The 20876-nt window shown below is 53.3% G+C and overlaps 1 long non-coding RNA gene across 6 annotated transcripts in view; it reads right to left on the bottom strand.

Annotated features, from left to right (window-relative positions):
* LOC135983723 (uncharacterized) overlaps positions 1–20876 on the bottom strand; it is a 344090-nt gene that overhangs the window by 187523 nt on the left and 135691 nt on the right. For 2 of the 6 annotated variants that reach the window (XR_010601486.1, XR_010601497.1), the window contains exon 2: positions 5213–5250. The exons of 3 other annotated variants lie outside the window; for them this stretch is intronic. This is a non-coding gene — a long non-coding RNA (uncharacterized LOC135983723). Of the gene's footprint in view, positions 1–5212; positions 5272–20876 lie in introns of those variants that run through there. One more of the 6 variants, XR_010601495.1, reaches the window with a different exon arrangement.

Genomic DNA, 20876 nt, shown 5'->3' with positions numbered 1-20876 from the left:
CAAATTGTTTTCTAAACCAGATTTGAGCGTTTAATTGGACAAAACCAGATAAGGTGTCTTAAACCCATTTTAACTAAACCTAATTTTAATTGAATTTAACATTCAATTCAGTTTGCATGGCACTTTCTAGTTCAAATGACGTTACTGGTCTTATCAGACACTGACAAAGATTTCATATTAAAGACAAAATAGTCGTTCCAAGAGCAGGGATTCGGAGAGTAAAAGCAAAGACAATAATTCAACCATTGTTAGAATCTACCAAGTTTTACCCCTTCCAAAACAATTTTCAGGTCTACTGACATCAGGATCCTTTGCAAATTTCATCAGAGTCTCTCCCTGCGGTTTGCAAATGGATGATTCTGGCCTTTTACTCCACCCCACTGACTAAGCAATAGTGTTTTTAATAGCTCATTTCACGTGGACTCGGCTAAGGACGCTGAGAAAAATCTTCCAACGTCAACTCCGGAAAGAGAAGCATTTTGCATCGTCACCAAGTTTGCTACTTGACAGTGTGAAGAAGGCGGCAGAAGTTTCTTCTCAACAGATCATGATTAATTTCAGGTCTGATGTAAACAGAAGAGCGCAGGGGAATGAATTAGCACATGAAATGGAAAAAAAACCACAACAAAAAAACAAACATGGGGCGGGAGGATGAGTGACAGGATACAACCTTGTCCCTGGATTTGAAGAAGGTATCACAAAAAGAAAGATGTGCATTACCTGAAAGTGGTCTCTATGTAGGAAGATATTAAATCCTCTGTACCCACTACACACCCAGATTTTGTCCAGGGAAGTTAGAACATTTGCAGACAGTATACTGCTCTCGACTGACATGCTGAAGCCCTATTCCAAGACTAATGATCAGGAGGAGCAGACTTACTGTTTTCATTCTTCAATACAAAATTACTTTTGCTTACGTTGTAGGTATTGTGGAACTAATTTGGAAGTGTGACTCTACAATTGACAGTAGATGTATAGATCCCTTCTCCCTCCTCACACACGTAGCAGGTTTAAATGCCCACTTATGAAACCCCCCCAAGCAGTCACATATTCCATGGCAAAACCACAGAACCCTGAGACATTCCTGGGTTGGAAATTCTGTGACATCTTCAACTAGATTAACAAATTAAGATTTTACTGACTATCAAATTGAATAGTACAATCAGAATATACCCTCAGTTGAATTCAGTTTTCTGCTACTCCATTTTTTAATTTTCAATGTGCTGCACAATTTGTACTGAAGACCAGGGCCGGCTCCAAGGTTTTGGCCGCCCCAAGCAGCCAAAATACACACACACACACAAAAATCCGCAATCGCGATCTGCGGCGGCAATTCAGTGGGAGGTCCTTTGCTCCCAGCGGGAGTGAGGGACCGTCCGCCGAATTCCCGGACGTGCCGCCCCTCTCAGAAGCAGCCGCCCCAAGCACCTGCTTGAGAAGCTGGTGCCTGGAGCCAGCCCTGCTGAAGACAAATCGATGAAGTATAAAAATCAGGGGAAACCTGAAGGTCTTGGAAGCAGAGGAGACAGTTGGGACTTTTGGCACCTGAGAAGGTGAGTGATGCCAACATTATCAGCAGTGAAAGTTGCATTTTTAACTGCCATAATTAGGTTTCAAAACAAACACTCACTGAGATAATAGGACAATTCACACCTCAGAACTATTGTTCCTATCGTTCTGCAAACACTGCATTAGATACACTGTTCGCATTTATGTTTTCTTCCCGTCCATAAAGGACTAGAAGCTTTTTGTTTTTTAAATAAATAAAAAAATACTCATTCTAGAACACAATTCTACAATACATTCCACAGCCACAGAATTTCAGAGTACATAAATCCATGGCCACCAGCCTATACAAAACTTACAATTCCTGCTACGAGGGTAGAGCCAATTCCTGCAATTATTGCAGGTCAATGGATGTTTTATTAATGTTTGCAAATGGAAGCAGGATCAGCCCCTAAAAATCCAATATGACTGTAGTATGGAAAGTATTTTCTCAATGTTCCTGAGCGACAGGGAATTTAAAATTTTCTGTGACACAACTAATTAATCTCTAACATATAGTTTAAAGCATTATCACCCTGATAGTACCACTTATACCACGCTCTTGATTTTTAAATTCTATTGTAGAAAAAAAATCCAAAGACCTGTTTATTCTTTAAAAAGAAGAGCAGGAGGACTTGTGGCACCTTAGAGACTAACAAATTTATTAGAGCATAAGCTCTAAGGTGCCACAAGTCCTCCTGCTCTTCTTTTTGCGGATACAGACTAACACGGCTGCTACTCTGAAACCTTTGTTTATTCTTTATTAATCATCTCAACTTACTAGCATTTGCACCTGCACAATAATACAAGATCCAAGGTTAGGTTTTTAGCCTATTAAAGTTTTGTTTAAAACAGGTTATCTCATGAATGCAAAACGCACTGTTCTTTCTGCTTCCTCAGCGAATGAAAACAAAATGACTTTGTGCATTTCCCAAAACTCATTGTTTTTGTCCCCAAGGTCAGGATGACCCCCAGTGATTCCGTTCCTGGTGCGCTGACTTGAAGTTGTTTTCACATCCTCCTGTTGACACCATATACAAAACAGAGCTTCCAATGCTTAATCTACATATGAATCAAGGCCGATAGCTGAATCTACATCCATTTGTCTGGCAAAACCTGTTTGCCCGCAGATTTTAAAGCTTTTTTCGAGTACATACACACCACTCAAATATCCCATGTATATGAGAATCAGTATGACAAATTTTTATTAGATGCCTCACACTTTACCTTCTTTGGATAAATACTATGAGAGCAATATGTCGGGTGTAGTGAGTTTGTCAGATGTGCCAGAAGGTACTGTTACAGAACAATGAATCCTTTACCAGATTTCAGAGTAGCAGCCGTGTTAGTCTGTATCCGCAAAAAGAACAGGAGTACTTGTGGCACCTTAGAGACTAACAAATTTATTAGAGCATAAGCTTTCGTGGACTACAGCCCACTTCTTCGGCTGCATATAGCCTATGCATCCTATGTTTACATGTTAGTTTTCTAGATTCAGAAAGTCAAGACAAATAAAAAAAGTTACAATGGCCTCACATAATTCAGTGTAAATATACTTTAGGAACATGGATAATTACCAGTATATTGTTTTAAACTCCTTTAATGTCAATACAAGGTATTCTTCACTTCTTGTCCCAAGCAGCTGTGCATGTGCTATGAAGCAGTTGCTACGTTTCAGGTGACTACATTCAGTACTAGCCAAAATATTCTCTTTACAAAGAGTTTTTACAATCAATGAAATTTATAAGAGCTTTGATATCCTAAAACGAGCCAAATCCTACAAAAGCTTATCACATGTATGCAATTTTGGCTTCAGCAGGAGACAGGTCTTTGCAGGATAACACGGCTGCTACTCTGAAACCTAACAATGGAACTCTCATATCAAAACAAATTAATAAGCCATCTAGTCTGTTATCAGGGACAACAGCCAATACTCAGTGCTTTAGATGAAAGCCTTCCAACACCATAATGCATCTAATTATGTAATACCATTGGATACTCTGGCTCATTGACTCCAGCTGGTGGTGAGCTTGTGCCATGAAGTATTATAGCCTTTATTTTTTTTAGGCTAGACAGAGTAAGTGTAAATGCTATCCCTATTTATATAGATGCCTAATCCTTTTTAGGATTTACAACACTATATTCTACGGCAGTGTATTCCTTTAGGTTAGTTACACATTGCATTAAAAATATGTTTGCCCATTTAAATTTTTTGCCTTTTTCATATTGAATTCCCCCCTCAGAACCTGTCAAATCACCACAAAGAGTTTCTTATGTTGTCCTTCTACATTAGGACCAGATTAATTCTCTCTGGGATTTATCTGAAAAAAGAAACCATTCAAGTGTTCGCTTCGCCACATAAAGCAATGCATTCAGTAATTTATCTGCCAATCATCAACATCCCCCTTAATATCTTCTTATAGGCTGCATTATGTGCTAAACAGATTACAACAGAACATAGTGTTTACTCCCATCTGTGATTCCAGGATCTTCATATGCCACATTCCTCCCCCCATATATTTTTCAAATGACTGCTCTCACCCTTCTCCCTTGTTGCATGAGAGCTCAGCTCATCACTACCTGAGCAGTCAGACAACCTCATAAAAGGAGCATCAGTTACTGGGCAAGGGGGAAGGAGAACTGGAATGAGATGTCACGAGACCAGATCTGACACTTATTGGCAAAAAACAAGAGAGATGAGGAGGATAAACACATTACCAAGGGCAAAGCCAACTAATGCCAAATTAATGTGTCCGCAGAGGGAACAAAGACACCCACACCGAGTGGTCATGTTTGTTTTTTAAATGTCTCAAGACAGCAGTATCCAGTGGTGACTAAAATACACTTTGTTAAGGAACAGCAAAGTGCACCTTAGTGGGATACAATCTGCAAAGGGTGGGGGAATGTAACTTCCATCGGAGAGCTATCGGCCAGTGATGGGATAACCAGTGATCTGCGAACACGGCATGATGCCCTTTGGCGCAATCCAGTCACTCCAAAAGGCAGACACGCTGCCTCTAGCGCATCATAAGTCTCCCCCCTGCGGGCGGGTCACACTCGGGTCTAATTCCGGGGGGCTGGGTTCAGTGCGGGGCGGGGCGGGGGGGGAATTTGTGGCTATTGATTTACAGGGGGTCAGACGAAAGGATCTGGTGCTGCCTTCTGGCATGAAGCCCCCCTCCCCCCCCAGCCACGCGCGCAACCCCCGGTAGCTACCCCCCCCCAGCCACGCGCACAACTCCCGGCAGCTCCCCCCCCAGCCACGCGCACAACCCCCGGCAGCCCCTCCCCAGCCACGCGCGCGGCCCCCTGGCAGCCCCCCCCCAGCCACGCGCGCAACCCCCGGCAGCGCCCCCGCCCAGCCACGCGCGCAACCCCCGGCAGCCCCCCCCCCCCCAGCCACGCGCGCAAGCCCCGGCAGCCCCCCGCCCCAGCCACGCGCGCACCCCCGGTAGCCCCCGCAGCAGCCCCCCAGCCACGCGCGCACCCCCGGCAGCCACCCAGCCACGCGCGCGCACCCCCAGCCACGCGCGCACCCGCGGCAGCCCCCGCCCAGCCACGCGCCCACCCCCGGCAGCCCCCCCCGACACGCGCACCCCCCGGCTCAGCCCCGGCCGCTCCCGCGCAGGGCACACGCCCGCAGACCCCCCACCCATCGGGTCCCCACCTTGTCCCAGCTGAGCCATTGCCCGACCGCCCTGTCGCCTCAGGGTAACGGTCCCTCCGCCGCGTGCCGAGCACTAGCAACACCACCAGCCGCAGCCCCGCCCCTTTGCCGGCCCCGCCCCCAACAGTCGCCCCAGCCGCGTTCCAGGCCACGCCCACCCAGAGCCAGCGGCACCATCCCGGCACGCGCGCTCCTGGCCCCGCGCCCCGCCCGCCTCTGACTCCGGCCGGCGCTGCTGCGTGCCCGTCCCTGTACGGCCCCTCTCGCGGTGCCCGACGGGAAACGTAGTTCTCCCTCCCCCCGCGGGTCGAGCTGTGGGAGGAGACTCGGGAGAGTAAGGGACTCCAGTTCCCGGCAGTCCCTGCGCTCTCTCGCGGAGTTGGATGCCGCCAGTGTTTAGGCGGCTCGGGCTGACCCACTGTGGGTGCCCACCAAGTGTTCCCCTCTTGGTCAGAGACCATCTCACGCAGCCACGGCCCTCTCCGGCTCCCAGTGACGCCAATGGCAAACCCCGCCTTGATGGCAGCAGGATGGGGACTAGTGAATCATAGAATCTCAGGGGTGGAAGGGACCTCAGGAGCCAGCTAGTCCAACCCCTGCTCAGAGCACAACCAATCCCAACTAAATCAAGTGCACACACCAGCAATGATGTGCAGCCACCTCTGGGGCAGGGAGCAGCTGCTGAGCACTAGCCAAGAGTTTAGGACAGGAAGTGCAGGTCACAGAGCAGCTGAGTGGGCTCAGCGCTTGGTAGGCAGGATTCCAAGAGCCCATCCCACTTACGAAGGAAAGCAGAAGGGTTTGCCATAAGTAAAGCACAGCTGTTCTTCTCACAAGCATGCCTGCCCAGCAGGTGCCCTGAGCCTGGGTATCAAGGTGTGTGCCTGGGGGGGGATATAATACAGGTCTATGAAATCACAAATGATGTTGAGAAAGTGAATAGGAAACTTATTTACCACTTGACATAACACAAGAACCAGGGGTCACCCAATGAAGTTAATAGGCAGCAGGTTTAAAACTAACATAAGGAAGTACTTCATACAATGCACAGTCCAAACGTGGAACTCATCAGGGGAGGTTGTGAAAGCCAAAAGAATAGTGAATAGTGAATCAGGTTCAAAAAAGAATTAGATACATTTCTGGAGAATAGAGCCTTCCATGGCTATTAGCCAAAATAGTCAGGGATGTAACCCCACGCTGTGGGTGTTCCTAAACCTTCAACTGTCAGAAGCTGGGACTGGACAATGGGTTGGCTCACTTGATAAATTGCCCTGTTCTGTTCATTACTTTTGGACCATCCGGCACCAGCAACTGTTGGAAGACAGGATACAGGACCATGGGTGTGACCCAGTAGGTCATTCTTATGTCCGGAAAAGCCACATCTATGAGCAAAGAAAATCTATCTATTAATGGAGATTCTCTATGTCTTAGTAAGGAGGAGAGGATGGAAGATGATAAAAGACAGGTAGGATCTGATGAGAAACAGTCAATTGAAAAAGAGTCCCATTCAATGACATCATGTAATGGCAGACAGCTAAAAAATGACAGTTTTTTTTTTAAAGTCCTTATATACAAATGCTAGAAGTCTAAATAATAAGATGGGTGAACTAGAGTGCCTCGTGCATGAGGTTAGTGATATAACAGGCATCACAGAAACTTGGTGGAATAAGGATAATCAATGGGACACAGTAATGCCAGGATACAAAATATATCAGAAGGACATCACCAGTTTTTCTAGTCACAAGGGAAGATAAAGTACACTGCTTTTGTGGGGTTGTTAGACAGCTAAATACTGTTACAAAAAACATACACCGCCAATCCTACAGATTGATGATGTTCTGGACCAATTTGGGGGTGCTCAGGAATCCATTACTCTGGATTTGCCCAGTGGATATTGCCAGGTTCTCTTACGGAAGTTCTGCATAAAGATAACCTTCCCTATTGGGCTGCATCATTATAGTTCAGTTCAGCTTTTTGGGATGACCCAGGGGCCTGCTGCCTCTCAGAGATTAATGACTTAAGCAGATGTTTCTTCTACTTGGATGGTATCATTGTGTACACCATCCAGCTGGATGGAGCACCCGCAATGTCTATGCGCAGCATAGGAATATCGACAGTTAGAACCAATGAGGCCACCATCTTCAGGGGAAGTTCTGAGTGGCAGTTGGGCCCAGAGTTTTGCAGGTATTTATGTGCCTAACTCCCTGACTGAGTAAAGGTCAGAGTAAAGGTTAATCCATACTGGTTAACCACCTGTTCACAGGGAAAAGCAGGAATTTATGCCCCATTTTAGACAAAACCTTAACCTTAACTGGAGTCGCCACCAGGCACCTCCATAATACTTGATGTCGCTTATATGGTTAACTAGGGTTACCATACGTCCTCTTTTTCCCGGACATGTCCGGCTTTTCAGCACTCAAACCCCCGTCCGGGGGGAATTGCCAAAAAGCCGAACATGTCCGGGAAAATGGCGGCTCTGCTCCTCCCCTGACTCTTCGGCTCTGTTTAAGAGCTGGGCATGGGGGCTGCCCGAGACGGTACCGGCTTCGGGCAGCCCCCATGTAAGAGCCGGGCTGCCCGAGCGCTACCGGCTTCGGGCAGCCCCCCATGCCTCCGGACCCTGCGCCGCCGGAGCCCGGGAGGGGAAGTGCCTGGCTGGGGGCGCAGGGTCCGGAGGCAAGGGGACTGCCCAAAGCCCAAGAGTTACCGGCTTCACAGTTTGCCGGGCAGCCCCCAGACCCTGCGCCACCGGCTGGGCGCTTCCCCTCCCGGGGTCCAGCTGCGCTGGGCAAGCGCCGGCCGGGGGCGCAGGCTCTGGGGGCTGCCCGGCAAACCGTGAAGCCGGTAACGCTTGGGCAGCCCTTTCCCCGTGGCTGGGAGTGGGAGGGAGGAGGGGGCGGAGTTAGGGCGGGGAAGGGGCGGAGTTGGGGCAGGGCGGGGTGGGGAAATGGGCGGGGCCAGGGCCCGTGGAGAGTCCTCTTTTTTTATTTAATAGATATGGTAACCCTAGGTTAACAACCCTTGGTCCTTCGTTTATTACCCGCCCGTGTTCATGGCAACAATGACATAAGTGCTGCAGTGTGACCTCACAATGCTGTGATTTGAACACTGGCTCAGTTGGCCCTCAGTGTCAGTTGCTTTTACTTGGACAGAAGGAGAGGCTGGGTATTGTGCTGGCTAAAGTCGATTTCAGATCCAAGATCGAATCTATTACTGAGGGGAAAAAAGTAAGTGGGCTTTCTTACTCCCCATGGCTGTCCTACCTCTGACCAACAGAGACCCACTTTGCTTAAATTCTGTTTGAAAAGGGTCACCAAATTAAATTCGGTTTTTTTTGGCCCAGAACCTCAAAGGTATTTAGGCACTTAACTCCCACTGAAATCCATGGGAGTTAGGAGCCTAACTCCCTGACTGAGTAAAGGTCAGAGTAAAGGTTAATCCATACTGGTTAACCACCTGCTCATAGGGAAAAGCAGGAATTTATGCCCCATTTTAGACAAAACTTTAACCTTAACCTTAACTGGAGTCGCCACCAGGCACCTCTATAATACTTTGTCGCTTATATGGTTAACAACCCTTGGTCCTTCGTTTATTACCCACCCGTGGTCATGGCAACAATGACATAAGTGCTGCAGTGTGACCTCACAATGCTGTGATTTGAACACTGGCAGTTGGCCCTCAGTGTCAGTTGCTTTTACTTGGACAGAAGGAGAGGCTGGGTATTGTGCTGGCTAAAGTCGATTTCAGATCCAAGATCTAATCTATTACTGAAAAAAGTAAGTGGGCTTTCTTACTCCCCATGGCTGTCCTACCTCTGACCAACAGAGACCCACTTTGCTTAAATTCTGTTTGAAAAGGGTCACCAAATTAAATTCGGTTTTTTGGCCCAGAACCTCAAAGGTATGTAGGCACTTAACTCCCACTGAAATCCATGGGAGTTAGGAGCCTAAATACCTTTGAGAGTCTGGGCCTTTGTTCCATTTGATGTCTCTCTCGCTCTGGCATGAAAAGTGCCATCCTAACAGAATCCAGGAGGGAATCCAGCTGTCTGATCAGGGGCTACTTGTGCCCTACCTCTCTCTTACACTCAATTCTTTAGTTCAGCTGTAAAAATTGTGGCAGATAGGGAATAACTCCAGAGTTGATAAGGCTGCATGGTAAGGTTATATTTCATTAACCCAGCAGGGACTTCGGGAGCTGACTGAGATCCCTAGAAAGACTTGTCCCCTCTGGGAGTCTCTTCCGCTGATCCCTCTCTGAGACCCTGTTCTAGGATCTCACACAGGGCCCTTGTCTCTGAAGTGGAGAATGAAAGGAAGTGGGTTCTGTTCCAGGCCTCCATTCGTCTGTAGACGAGCTCCATACACACAGACCCCAGAGGACACAATCAGGGGAGTCGCCCACTAACTTCAATGGGCTTGGATCAGGCCCAGATATAGGCCCAATAAAAAGATGGCTCCTGCTGTCCCTGCAGCAGAGTGTGGAAAGGAGAGGCTCTTTGCTGTGGCATTATTTCCTCCAGGTGCAGAATGGACAGTAGGGGATTTCCACTTCAGTTCCTGGAGATTTAGGGAAGCTGATCCCCATTCTGTGGCCTCACCCTCACAGCTGGCATGAGAGGCAGCAAATAGGCTCAAGACATGGCCCTTAAAATCTGCCTTCAAGTTGATTCTCCATAATTCTCCATCTTGGAAGAAGAATAACATTTCCTTTCCCCACTATGGCAGATCATTTTGGTTTTGCGCTGCCCATTTCAATGTTTAACATTTTCCAGGATTAGGAAGGAATGAGGAGATACATATACATGCTCTTTAATGCTTTTGGGCGTGCAATTCTCCCCCGGGCTGAGGGTCAGCAAAAAGTCATGTACCTCTTACATCCCACTAAAATCTAGAGCCTTGGAGAGTGCAATGAAATTATGCAATGAATGTGAAGAGCTGTAATTTTTCCTGCAGACTGATTTCAGTCCAAGGTGGCGGGGTTCGGGCTTCAGCTTGAGCCCCGGGCGGTGGTAAGGTGGCCGGGTGCCCGGTTTTCGACCAGAAATTCCGGTTGAAAAGGGGATCTGATAGTGTCCGGTCAGATCTACTGACGGACACCCAAAGTCCAGTTACTGCGGGTGAGGGAGGTGGGGAGGTGCCAGGTTATCACCCGCACCAGCCCCTACTCAACCGGGGCCGCCACCTACCCACATCATGCGGCTGCAGCTCCCAGCAGGCAAATTGCTCCTGACCTGGGCGGGGAAGAGGGGAAGAGCAGTGAGCAACAGTGGAAGGGGAGAAGAGGACCAAATGGGGGGCAGGGCCTCGGGGGGAAGAGGCAGGGCAGAAGAGGTCCAGCACTCCTGCATGAGTGTCCGGTTTTTAAATATTACAAAGTTGGCAAACCTAGGCATTGGGCTTGGCTTGGGCTTCAGCTTCTGCATGTATCTTAGATTTGCGGGGGCCCTGCTTGCCACCCCCAATGGCGACCGTAAACTTGTGACCCCCCTAAACCCATCCCATGACCCCCCTGGGGGTAGCCACCCCCAGATTGAGAAACACTGATATAGTAGATAGAGCAGTATAAACCAGTCATTGTCTGGATGAAATGTTAGTTTGGAGTAACTTTGCTTTTTATGTAGCCTGTTGTAAAACTAAGCAAATATCTAGATGAGTTGATGTACCCCCTGTGCCCCCAGGGACGGCAAGTTATATGGGCCCATGGTGCCCGGGCTTGAGAAAATTCAGGGCCCAGGGGACCCGGCTCCACCAATGTTCGGGGCTGGGTCTCTCTCCCAGCCCCGCCTGCCGCCCCCACGCACCTCCCCCGGCCCCGGCTGCCACCCCCGCGCGCCTCCCCCAAGCGCCCCCTGCAGCTCCGCACTGTGCTCCCTCGCCTGCCACCCCCACGCACCTCCCCCGGCCCCGGCTGCCACCCCCGCGCGCCTCCCCCAAGCGCCCCCTGCAGCTCCGCCCTGTGCTCCCTCGCCTGCCGCCCCCACGCACCTCCCCCGGCCCGGCTGCCACCCCCGCGCGCCTCCCCCAAGCGCCCCCTGCAGCTCCGCACTGTGCTCCCTCGCCTGCCGCCCCCACGCACCTCCCCCGGCCCCGGCTGCCACCCCCGCGCGCCTCCCCCAAGCGCCCCTGCAGCTCCGCACTATGCTCCCTCGCCAGCCGCCCCCACGCACCTCCCCCGGCCCCGGCTGCCACCCCCGCGCGCCTCCCCCAAGCGCCCCCTGCAGCTCCGCACTGTGCTCCCTCGCCTGCCGCCCCCACGCACCTCCCCCGGCCCCGGCTGCCACCCCCGCGCGACTCCCCCAAGAGCCCCCTGCAGCTCCGCCCTGTGCTCCCTCGCCTGCCGCCCCCACGCACCTCCCCCGGCCCCGGCTGCCACCCCCGCGCGCCTCCCCCAAGCGCCCCCTGCAGCTCCGCACTGTGCTCCCTCGCCTGCCGCCCCCACGCACCTCCCCCGACCCCGGCTGCCACCCCCGCGCGCCTCCCCCAAGCGCCCCCTGCAGCTCCGCACTGTGCTCCCTCGCCTGCCGCCCCCACGCACCTCCCCCGGCCCCGGCTGCCACCCCCGCGCGCCTCCCCCAAGCGCCCCCTGCAGCTCCGTACTGTGCTCCCTCGCCTGCCGCCCCCACGCACCTCCCCCGGCCCCGGCTGCCACCCCCGCGCGCCTCCCCCAAGCGCCCCCTGCAGCTCCGCCCTGTGCTCCCTCGCCAGCCACCCCCGCGCGCCTCCCCCGGCCCCGGCTGCCACCCCCGCGCGCCTCCCCCAAGCGCCCCCTGCAGCTCCGCCCTGTGCTCCCTCGCCTGCCGCCCCCACGCACCTCCCCCGGCCCGGCTGCCACCCCCGCGCGCCTCCCCCAAGCGCCCCCTGCAGCTCCGCACTGTGCTCCCTCGCCAGCCACCCCCGCGCGCCTCCCCCGGCCCCGGCTGCCACCCCCGCGCGCCTCCCCCAAGCGCCCCCTGCAGCTCCGCCCTGTGCTCCCTCGCCTGCCGCCCCCACGCACCTCCCCCGGCCCGGCTGCCACCCCCGCGCGACTCCCCCAAGAGTCCCCTGCAGCTCCGCCCTGTGCTCCCTCGCCAGCCGCCCCCACGCACCTCCCCCGGCCCGGCTGCCACCCCCGCGCGCCTCCCCCAAGCGCCCCCTGCAGCTCCGCACTGTGCTCCCTCGCCAGCCGCCCCCACGCACCTCCCCCGGCCCCGGCTGCCACCCCCCGCGCGCCTCCCCCAAGCGCCCCCTGCAGCTCCGCACTGTGCTCCCTCGCCTGCCCCCCCCACACACCTCCCCCGGCCCCGGCTGCCACCCCCCGCGCGCCTCCCCCGGCCCCGGCTGCCACCCCCGCGCGCCTCCCCCAAGCGCCCCCTGCAGCTCCGCCCTGTGCTCCCTCGCCTGCCGCCCCCACGCACCTCCCCCGGCCCGGCTGCCACCCCCGCGCGACTCCCCCAAGAGTCCCCTGCAGCTCCGCCCTGTGCTCCCTCGCCAGCCGCCCCCACGCACCTCCCCCGGCCCGGCTGCCACCCCCGCGCGCCTCCCCCAAGCGCCCCCTGCAGCTCCGCACTGTGCTCCCTCGCCAGCCGCTGCCGCAGCCGGCTACAAGGAAGCGGCGCCGGGGGCAGGCTGAGGCGGCTGCTACGCCTGCGGAGGGAGGAGGGAGGAGCGCATGGCAGCCCTCCCCCCCCCCGCCCCCCGGCAGGAGACTCCGAGTCGACTCGGGGGAGGGGAGGGGGAGGCTTATCCTGGCTGGACCTCCTGAGCAGCAGCCTGGGGGGGCTTGGATGAGTGTCGTGTTGGGGGTCGGTGAGGAGGACCCCCCTTCCTCTCCCCCAGAGCTCGCTGCCACCAGCAGGGAGAGGGCTGGGGGGAGTCCTCCTCTCTGGCCCCCTGCCCCAGCCCAGGGTCAGCCTGCCTGCTGCACCCCAAACCCCCTCCTGCACCCAGACTCCCTCCCAGAGCCCGCACTCAAACTTCCTCCCAGAGCCTGCACCCCAAACCCCCTCCCGCACCCAGACTCCCTCCCAGAGCCTGCACTCAAACTTCCTCCCAGAGCCTGCACCCCAAACCCCCTCCCGCACCCAGACTCCCTCCCAGAGCCTGCACTCAAACTTCCTCCCAGAGCCTGCACCCCAAACCCCCTCCCGCACCCAGACTCCCTCCCAGAGCCTGAGGCAGGTGTAGGGGGAGGCGGGACTTGGACCCATTCTGGGCAATGCCAAAAATTATACAAACCTGCCGCCCCTGTGTGTACCCCCAGGGGTATGTGTATCCCTGATTGAGAACCACTGCTCTAGCAGATGGGTTCCCAACCTGGGGGGCACAGCCACCCTGCCCTTTCCTTATTGCCAAATGGGACAGGGTCTTGGCTAGTTTGGAAGGGGACTCTGGGAGGGTCCTAGTATAGGAAAGGGAGTGTCCATATGGGGAAGGTTGAACGCCTACTGCTCTAGTACTTTGGGTTGTTAGAAGCTGTCACAACGAGGTCTATACTATATAGGCTTGATCCAAAACCTATTGAAGACAATGGAAGTCTTTCCATTGATTTCAATGGTCTTTGGGTCAGGCTGCAAGCCAGGAAGTAGGGTGATGGTGGCCTAATCAGGACTTGGGTGCTGTATTTCTGCTGCGATGTGTTGTAGGAGGGTATCACATTCAGTCACAGTCAAAGACCGAGTACTGTAACAGTCATTACTAATATTACTACATGGATCCCGCAACTGCTGATCTTTTAATGGTGACCCTTGCACCTCGGATGCCTGAGAAGTAGGTGTCTGACACCACTAAATGCACATCCTGACGTGCACGGCAGCACTCCTAGGTTGGCCACTGTAATGGTTTAACTAGTCCTCTTGCCTCACCGTGAGTGATATGGTTTCGCAGCAGAAGCCTCATCAGCCACTGGGGCCCTGTAATAGAAAGGAGTAAAACAGAGCCCCTGAGAAGCTGGAGAGGACCTGCAACCCCCAGACAGGGCTTTCTCTGGGCTCCAGTAGTTATCAGCCCCTGGTGGAATCAGGACGAGGCCTTTTGTAAATTACACTTTTCCCTGTATGCTTCAGCTCTTTGGAGTCTATTTCAACCCAAGAGAGAGGACAGATTTCATTCTGACTGTTATGGATGGCCTGACGAATCACTGCAACAATAACTGCCAGCCAACTGCAGAGGGATTGCTGTCTGCCGTGGTGAACAGCGGTGGGACTAAGGTGGAGAAGGTATGGGGCGCTGCTGCTGAGATGGACGGAAACTAGAATTCCCAGTGCTGGGAACAGTCATACGTTCAGAGAGTTTAAGGCCAGAAGGAACCATCAGATCTTCTAGTCTGATTCCTGTATATTGGAAAACATAATCCCAACTACACATACAAACGGAGGGGGTCTAAATCAGCTGTTACCACTCAAGGGTGGAGTCATCATGGACAATTCTCTGAAAACATCCCCTCAGTGTGCAATGGCAGTCAAAAAGGCTACCAAAATGTTAGGAAGCATTAGGAAAGGGATAGATAATAAGACAGAAAATATCATATTGCTTCTGTATAAATCCATGGGATGCCCACACCTATAAATTCATGAATGGTGTGGAGAAAGTAAATAGGGAAGTTTTATTTATCCTTTCACACACCCACAGACACACACACACACACACACACACACACACACACAAACCTGTCTTAATACAAACCTAAGGAAATATTTCTTCACACAACACAACTCGTAACTCATTGCCAGGGGATGTCGTGAAGGCCAAAAGTATAACCAGGTTCAAAAAAGAATTAGAGAAGTTCCTGGAGGACAGGTCCATCAATGGCTATTAGCCAAGGTGGTCAGGGGTGCAACACCTTGCACAGGGTGTCCCTACGCCTTCTGATTGAAACTGGGACTGGGTGACGGGGATGGATCACTCGATGAATTGCCCTGTTCTGTTCATTTCTTCTGAAGTATCTGGCACCAGCAGAAGACAGGATACTGGGCTAGATGGACAATTGGTCTGACCCAGTATGGCCATTCTTATGTTACCCCTGTATTGTGCCTAGATAGGACTCATCTCCTTTGAGCCATTGATATGTGGTCTTTGCAACAATGCACCTTGTAAGGCTCTGAAATGAGCCCTGCCAATAATATAGGAAATTGTGACTTTTAGGCAAAACCTAGAGGCTAACTCTGATTCTCCAGGGATGCTGAGGTTCCCTCTTGCCCCAGCTGCAGGTTGGGATGAGAGTCTTGTCCGGTCTCATCTGGTTCCCTCTCTCTCAGGCAGCAGACCTTGTGGCTGGGGTTTGCAGCCGGTTGGATTCAGTCCAGCAGCCCAGCTCCAGGACCCTGATGAAGAAGTTAGTGGCCCTGCTGGCTGGCGAGGCGGAGCATCTGGACACAGTGATCTCATGCCTTCTGGACTACTCCTTCCCTACAGTCAGGTACGAAATGCCTCCACTCTTCAGGCCTCGTGTGATCCTTTGAGGCCCTATATGAGAACCTCACCACTGAGCACATTGTTTGGTCTTACTAAGGCAAAGTATAAAGCACTGACTGTTGAGGACTGAATCTCCCCCCTCTACATGGGGCAAATTACCTGCCCTCTCCTCCTGATGGCTCTTCTCTTTTCAGCCACAAACCACAGTGAGCAAAATCCACCTGTCAGAGATTCCTCTCCCCCATTCCCTGAATGTGTCTCCCCATGTGCAAGGCAGGAGCTCTCATTCCCAGTCCCCCTCTCCCGGCCCCTGGGACTTGTTAGAGATCTGCCTGTGGGAGGGGTTCTCAAAAGCACAGTCCCCCGCACCTACGGTCAGTGCTCATGGGTCCTGGAGCAGGGGGTGGATTTAAGTCTGTGTTCTTGAGTTCACTATCCCTTTGCTACTCTGGCTGGCAAGCGCAGAGCTCATTCCGCCGTTCTCCTTCATCTGAACGCACAGATAGTGAGCCTAGGTGGAACGTTTGCTGTCTGAAGCACATTTGTGTTTGGGCAGGAAAAGTTAAGCAACAGTGATTACGCAAAGCGTGGTTTTATGATGGATGATCCCAAGCGGTGAGTTCCAAAAACAATCCATATCAGCAGGGCCGGCTCCAGGCACCAGCAAAACAAGCAGGTGCTTGGGGCGGCACATTTGTAAGGGCGGCATTCTGGAACTGGCCATCATAGGTGCTGACTCCGGGGCATGGGGAAAAAGTGCCCCCGCCACGCCAGCTCGCCGCCCCAGCTCACCTCCGCTCCGCCTCCACCTGCTTCCCTGAGCGCGCCGCCACTGCTCCGCTTCTCCCCCCTCCCTCCCAGGCTTGCTGCGCGAGAAACAGCTGTTTCGCGCAGCAAGTCTGGGAGGGAGGAGAAGCCGAGCAGCAGGGCGCTCGGGGGAGGTGGCGGTGGTGGAGTGGAGGTGAGCTGGAGTGGGGAGCGGTTCCTCTACCCCCCGTTACTTCCTGAGCCCCCCCCACCCTAGCTCACCTCCACTCCGCCTGCTCCCCTGAATGCGCCGCCGCTCTGCTTCTCCCTCCTCCCTCCCAGGCTTGCCACGCGCGAAACAGCTGTTTTGCTCAGCAAGGCTGGGAGGGAGGGAGGAGAAGCTGAGCGGGGGGCGCTCAGGGGAGGCGGAGGTGAGCTGGAGCGGGGAGTGGTTCCTCTACCCCCCGTTACTTCCTGCGCCCCCCGACCCTAGCTCACCTCCGCTCCGCCTGCTCCCCTGAACGCGCCGCTGCTCCGCTTCTCCCCCTTCCTTCGCCTGAGAGGGAGGGGGGAGAAGCAGAGCGGCAGCGCACCCGGGGGAGCAGGCGGAGCGGAGGTGAGCTAGGGCGGGAGGTCGCGGGGGCCCCCAGGAAGCAATGGGGGGGAAATGTGGCACGCCCGGGGGAGGAGGCGGGGCTGTGGATTTGGGGAAGGGGTTTGGAAGGGGTGGAGTTGGGACGGGTCCGAGGGAGGGGGGCACGAAAAAAAAAGTGGGGGCGGCCAAAAAATTTTTTGCTTCGGGTGGCAAAAATCCTAGAGCCAGCCCTGCATATCAGAGGACTCCACTGAAACCCTCCCTCACACAGTTGTTGGCTGAGCGCTGCGGAGATCTGAGCCACGCTGCTGCATGCCCGCTCCCTTTTTTTTTTAAAGGGAATTTAATGCTGGTGAAAGGTGCCCCATTGACACCCTTGGACAATGAAGACCTCAGCTGCAGCCCAGGAAGTGACGATGAAGCTTCCTCCACACTGCCCCTAACAACACTCTGAGCTCATAGCTGGAGGGGCTGCCGACTAGGCAAGAAAGGCTCATTCAGCCTCCATGTCCCGTTCAATCCCTGAACCTACCAACAAGGGCCAAGTATGGTGGTTGACTCTGTAATGTGGACAGCATGCACTGGGCACTGGTCCGAGACCCTTAGTTCATTTCATATAGGACATCTGCTGCCAGAGAAGCTGTATTAGCCATTAGCCATCAGCCTCTCGGTATTAGCCATCAGCCAGTAACAGGTCGTGACCAATTGAGGCCAGAGTCACACTGGCAGCCTTGAGCTGAAATGCTCCATATCCTGTGCCAGTGATTCTCAATCTGAGGTCCATGGAGTCCTTGTTCCTGCTCCACATTGAATTGCACAAGCTCTGGGGACTGGACTGCTGGGCAGGGCGTTGGCTCCACAGGAGGATTTCTCTTACAAAGAGGTTATATTGGTGAAGAGGTTTAATAGCTTTTCTCCTAAGCCATCCAGTCCCTCACGTTGCCGTATTTCTGAATTTCTAGCAATGTGGCCGAGCTGTGGCAGTTCCTGTCTGCTGACCCGGCCCTCGGAGGACAGGTGATGGAGAACCTGGTTGTGAAGCTGCAGAGTCACCACAGCTCTGAGCACCAAGCCTCTCACACGTCTGCTGCCGTAAGTCACTGTTCGAACATCCATAGCCCCATACAGTTAAATCTATCCTATGTCTCGGTCACAGGGCACACTCACCGCCAACGTGCCTCCTCATGCCAGGACATGATGTTGCAGGGCTTATTCCACACTGGTGTCCCCTTGTCCAGCTTCCTGGTTCTGCAACACTCCACAGGTTCCATGGTCTGGCCCTCTGGCCACGTCACCTCTTCCAGGGTTAACAGAAAAGTCCAATATGGGAAAACCCAACGTGTAGTGGCCTCTGTGCCAGGCCCTCAGCCCCCATCTGAGCCTCATCATTCTTGGTCTCTTAGTCCTGAGGTCGGTACTTTGCCTCTTGCTGGGGAACCCAGACCTGACCTCTGCTTTGGGTTCCAGCCCACGGACCCCATGAGAGGCTGCTAAGGACTGTTCCTTCAATCCCTCACCACTTCCCTGAGCTGCTCCTCCCTTTTTCCTGCTTGTTAGCAACTCCCATGGGTCTGCAGCTTCTGCTTTTCCCGCCCTGGATTTGTGGCTCCTTGTGACTTCTTCCCACCCAACTTCTGAGGAGCTTCCTCAAAGCTGTTCCCAGCCTCCCTGGCAGCAGCTGGGCTGTGTTTCAAACAGTCCTTCTGGTTTCCCTCCATAAGACAGGATTCCCCACCCCCTAGCCTTCCTCCTGGAGGTGGCATTTACTTCAGGCAGTCCCTCCACCTCTCCTGCAGGCAGGACTCCCCCAGTCTCCTCCTTTATGCTGGGTTGTAAGTTAGCCAACTGTGGGGCCTTAGCCAGATTCTCCTGGTGGCCCTTTTTCCCCAGTCAGTCCTCAAGCTCAGAGGGTTCAGGCATAGGTGCTGGAACTGGGTGAATGGGGGTGCTGTAGCACCCCCTGGCTTGAAGCAGTTTCCATCATATACAGGGTTTACAGTTTGGTTCAATGGCTCTCAGCACCCCCACTACACAACGTGTTCCAGCACCCCTGGGTTCAGCCTTCTCCTGCTGGTGTTTTCTCTGCTAGGAAGTCCTGAGAACTGACGCAGGAGGGAGTAGGATTTCCAAGTAAGCTTGTGTCTGTCTTGTTCCCTCTTCAGGCCACATGCGCCCTCTATGAGATGATCTCGATGAGCAAGTCCAGAGATGCCACAAACCGCCTCTATCCTCAGCTGCTAATGGCTCTTCTTGTCGAAATCCATTTCAGCCTGGGACAGAGCATAGCAGGGGATAAAGTCTCTGGAAGGGAAAGCAGCCGGCAGAGCCTCCACACCAGGTACTGCGCCTACTGGAAAGTCAACGGTCTAATTACATGGACAGTCATAGAGAAGTCATAGTTCTCTTCTCCAGCTCTCATGTGGCCCCTGCAGGTTTTCCATAACTCTCTAATTCTGAGGGAGTTAGCAGGCAGGGCTTAGGTTGCAAGGGTGTCTCTCAGTGGTAAATGACATACCGACCAATGCACTGCAGAGGAAGTAGAAAGACTATCCCAGCAGCTATGGGGAGAAATTAGTGGGAGCCAATTTGCCAATGTGTCAAAGGAATGTGGGTCCGACACTAAAGGGCTGAAGTTCTCCTGTTCTGTGGCATTGACATGCCCTAGTGCTGATGTGCAATTGTCTGTAGGATTTGCTCAGAACTCTTTCTCTTTCTTCATATTATTAAATTGTATTACTATAGTGCCTAGGAACCCCCGTCACGAACCTGTGCCTTCCTAAGCTCTATTTAAACCATTGGTGTGTCTTTCCACACACAAGTGAATCCGTCACTCCCTGACAGACCTACCATGAGGGGGCTCCTGGCACTCAGTCACGCTGGTGTGTTGTTTGAATCTAGCTCTGCAGTGGAGGCTATAAAGATGCTGCTTCTCTGTGTTGGCTGCCGTTCCGAGCTGACTGTTATGGAGAAGGAGCAAGGCTGGATCCTCCTACAAAGCCCCCAAGATCACCTCCGTGGGGTGAGCCTGCTGGCCAGGTAATACACAAGCGTTTTCCACGCAGTCAGTCCTGCTAGTGGGGGCAATTCCAGAATGAAACAGTCCTCACTTCTGGGCTGCCATGTGGCCCCAAGCTGACCCCTCAACCCCTTGTTGCAGAATGTGCTTCTTCCCTTACTAACAAAGGTATTTCTGCTTTGTGTCACAGAGCCGTGGTGCACTATGCTTGCCCTGAGACCACAAGGATGCTGCTGGACCTAGTGATCCCGCTCCTCGACAGAGGTGATAAGAAACACAGGCTGACCATGATGGCCTTCTTTGTAGAAGTAAGTTTCATTAGCTGATGAGAGCAATTGGGTCTTGTGTCCTAGATGAGTGAGCAACTCCTTAAATCAAGCCTTTGAGACTCATTATTGCGCTACATAAACGATGAGCTTTATTGGTCATGTCCACATTGCCAGGTGTCCATGCAGCTCTGAGTAGGCTCCCCCAGTCCTGTCCCAGCACGCTCAGTGTAAAATCTGAGATGGATCCTTTAGGGGATCATTGGTTGCTCCAAAGTTGTAATCAGGAGCCTGATGGGAATATCCAAGAAACTAAGGTTCTGTAGAACAGCATCAGCCTGGACTCTCCCGAAGGGCAGCTGGGTCTCCTGTCGGCATCAGCCTTTCTGCAGGTCCATGAAAGGTTCCTCCCTGCGAAGTCACTAAGGAAAAGCAAAGAGGGGCATTGAGAGTGGGTATGGAGGAGAGAGGCTCATGGTAAAAGCTCCCCCAGATGCAGGATCATTAGCTCTGAATGTGGTGAGCAATCTTTAACCTTCTCTATTGGATGGGTTAGTTAGAGGCACATCACCAGGAATGAGGTGGCTCTATAGTCCATCGCTAGGTTGTCCTCCCCATTTCCATGGTTTCTGTCTGGCTAGTTCCTATT

Source organism: Chrysemys picta, chromosome 1 (genome assembly GCF_011386835.1).
Source record: "Chrysemys picta bellii isolate R12L10 chromosome 1, ASM1138683v2, whole genome shotgun sequence".
NCBI lineage: Eukaryota > Metazoa > Chordata > Testudines > Emydidae > Chrysemys > Chrysemys picta.
This window is presented reverse-complemented; position numbering and strand designations above follow the sequence as displayed.